This window comes from Contarinia nasturtii, unplaced genomic scaffold (genome assembly GCF_009176525.2).
Source record: "Contarinia nasturtii isolate CC-2019 unplaced genomic scaffold, AAFC_CNas_1.1 Cnas_scaffold_5730, whole genome shotgun sequence".
Lineage (NCBI taxonomy): Eukaryota > Metazoa > Arthropoda > Insecta > Diptera > Cecidomyiidae > Contarinia > Contarinia nasturtii.
In genome coordinates, this window is record NW_022202999.1 from 1 (window position 1) to 3,314 (window position 3,314).

General features: G+C 33.9%; 1 long non-coding RNA gene across 2 annotated transcripts; it reads left to right on the forward strand.

Annotated features, from left to right (window-relative positions):
* The first annotated feature begins 121 nt into the window (after positions 1–121).
* On the forward strand, positions 122–3,045 carry LOC116351554. Of its 2 annotated transcripts, XR_004202164.1 has the most exons (4): positions 122–1,041; positions 1,107–1,320; positions 1,466–1,680; positions 1,761–3,045. It is a non-coding gene; the product is annotated as an uncharacterized LOC116351554 (long non-coding RNA). The 2 variants fall into 2 exon arrangements; XR_004202163.1 differs by having other exon boundaries at positions 122–1,320.
* Positions 3,046–3,314: the final 269 nt, after the last annotated feature.

Consider the following 3,314-nt stretch of genomic DNA (forward strand, 5'->3'; position numbering starts at 1 on the left):
AAATGTCATGCTCACCTTTTTGTACCACAAAAAATGGCAATTTTTTTACTTTGGTCAAATTTTTGAAATCACTTTTTTCCGAAATTTTTTTTGGGTGCTCTGGCTCAAGTACAATGAGTGCGTGAAAACACGTCAATACACTACGAAAAGTTTACTAACAATGATTCAACAACTTGACAGTACAAATAACATGTCTGCCAGCTGTCAAACAAAAAAATTTCGGGGTGTCTCAACCTACGTGCCATCTCAACCTACGTGACTCTCCCCTATATTATTTTAGCCAGTCAGTCAAAAGAAGATGTGTACAGTTTTTCGCTGCGAAGAACCACAAAACAGCGTTAGAATTGCAAAAGGATTGAAATTTTAAGATACACACTCACCAAGGCACAACGAATACTGTCACTACGCAATAGTGCAAACAATACGTTCGATTGTTTTCCAATTCGAGCAAATCAACATACCGTTACCGGCTTATTATACCGGATGTATATTCGAATGTCCGCACATGTGAAAGTCGAAACTTGGGACTAGGTTTAAATAATTGTACCAAAAATGTACTTAATTGTACCGCAATTTATTTTTAATTATACCTTACTCGTTTGGCTAATATTTGAGGTTCAAATTTCGGGGCACTTCAATTTGCCGGTCAACTAGCCAAAATAAAACTCAAAGATATTTTTTAAATTTTTATGGCTGATAATAATTGTACCTAAAATGTACCTTCAAAATAACATCATCATAAAGTCATTACTTCGATGGTGTTCTTCTGCAGAGCATGTCCTTCAAAATTCACGGGGGATTTCCCGAAAAAATGGCAAGAATGAATCGAAAAAAAAGTTTTGTTCAAAGTGTGCTCACTACACACATTTTTTTTAGCATCGAACGCTCGCCTTTTCTGAAGGTTTTTTCCGTTCGTTAGCAAATTACAGTAATTTTGTGTTTTAGGTTTTGAAATCGGTCAAAGCCAGTGTAAAACGGGAGACCAATTTTTAATTGCGCACGAATTCAACGGAAAAAAAAACAAAATCAAATTCAAATTATGTAGGTATATGAAATGAAATATGTTTTTAAATTAAAAATTAAAAAAAGATAATGCGACCACGTAGAAAATCAGTAGTCATAGCACGAAAACAAATTCGTGAATCATTAAGAGGCCTGGGAATCTCTCTCCGAGATGACAGCGATGATAGCGCATCAAATAGTTCATCAAATCGTTCGCCCAGTCGTTCGCCGAGTAATTCGCCAGCTGCAAAACGACCACGAATAGAAGTGGTGTGGTTCCAGCTCAAGCTCAAGCTCAAAGCCAAGCATCAGAATCAGGTATCATTATTATTAATTTAAAAAAAATTAAATTGCTACTTTTTTCGATAAATTTCTTGAATACAATTGACAATCGATTACGTTTGATACAGCATTTTGGTGCCAAAATTAAAAATGAATTTTTTCTTAATTTCCGCTCTCACAGTTAATTCGACAATGAGACCAAATGAACAAACGAGACAACGTCGCCGAAAGGCAAATCGTACGGGATTTGATCGACCAAAGAGAAGGAGACCACAACAAAATCGGCCAACAAATACTTCAACAAGTATTTCTGGACAAACACAAAATTCTGTGAATTTGCTCGATTGTGTCGTACGTTTAGATGCATCAGCATGTGATGCTTTCATAAATCAAATGGTAAATGTTTTTTTTCTGTTAATTAACCGAGGGGAAAACCACGGATTCTAATATTTGCTAATTTTTTCTAATATTTCTAGTAAAACGCCATATGACATGTACATTTGACATCTTTCTAATATGTTCTAGTTTTTCTAGTATCGTGTTCGTGGGTAACCCCAAGTAATTAACGGCATATTTTTGTGTAAATTTGGTTGAAAATGTGATTTATTTGATTTATAACAACAACAGCAGCCCATCCAAATGGGCATGGTAAATCAAATGGGTGGCCAAATGACTCGATCACCAAGTCCATTACCATCCACATTAACATCAAATGTGAATCAAGTGCCACTGAATGCACCAAATGCCAATCCACAGCCATCCACATCGACAGCGGCAGTGGCAGCCGCATCAACATCAGCAGCTACAACGACAACGACAAAAAAGCCATTGAAACGCCAAAATGAAATGAGAGCAAAACGAGGTGAAACAAAGAATAAAAACCTGAAACTGAATCAATTTTTGCGCGATGAAAAAGTTTTCCCAGACAAACAACGCCTGAGTGATTTAATTGAAAGAGTTGTGGTCAATTCCTCAAAAATGTTCAAATTGGCATCGCTTTATGTGCTCTTCATATTGAATCGGTTGGTTGACAATGGTTCCGATGTCGAAATCCGTTGTAAATTTTTGGCCAAATTCAATGCAAACAAATATTTTAGAGAACGACATCGAAACCAAATTGGATTTCGAAAATGTCGACCAAATATTGAAATTTGCGATCGAACAATACGTTCGAAATGCGCAATTAATCGTGAAAATGCACATGAGACGATACATGCGAAAATATTTCAAGAATTTGGGTGCAAAAAACTTCACTATGATATACACTGAAAAATTCACAAATTTCACAAATCATATAAAAATCACAAAAAATCGAAAATTTTATATGGGAAATGTGTTTCACTTTGATCCAAATTACTTCAAACTTTTCAGGATCTTATTTTTTGGTAAAAAAAAAATCTTTGCAAAGTTTCACGTTTTTACTTCATCATACAGACATAGTTCCCATACAAAAATCCAATTTTTTGGGGATTTTAATATGAAGTTTTGAGATTTTTATATAAGTGGAAAAAAAGTGATTAAGTTACTATTGACTATAAGTAACTATAGTTAGCTGACTGGTTTTACAGTCAATAGTCCTGGGTTTGACACAGAAAGGAAAGGTATTTATTTTTCAAAACAGTTATCATAGTCGTGTATCTATGACCATCCTACAGAGATTATGGGGGTACGATTTTTGATTCTCGTAAAAATATCAAAATTGAACCACTCTAATGTAATTTTATTTATGCAGAAAACAATAAATATGTGTATTTAAGTGCAGATTTTTATAATTTAGTGTTATTTTATGATGAAAAATCGATGGTTCAATATAGTTTTCTGACATAAAGCAAAAAAAAAGTTACTTGTTGGAGTGGCTCTTGGTCTATACCGGAAAATTTAAATTTACCAAAATGTGACCTTTTTCAAATATTATCCAAACTAGTATGGCGTTTTTAAAAAAAGCGGTACATTTAAGTACATTTTTAAATTATTTCTTTAGATTTTTTTTTCGAATTTTGGCCACAATTTCTTCCATTTTTTGAAAAAAT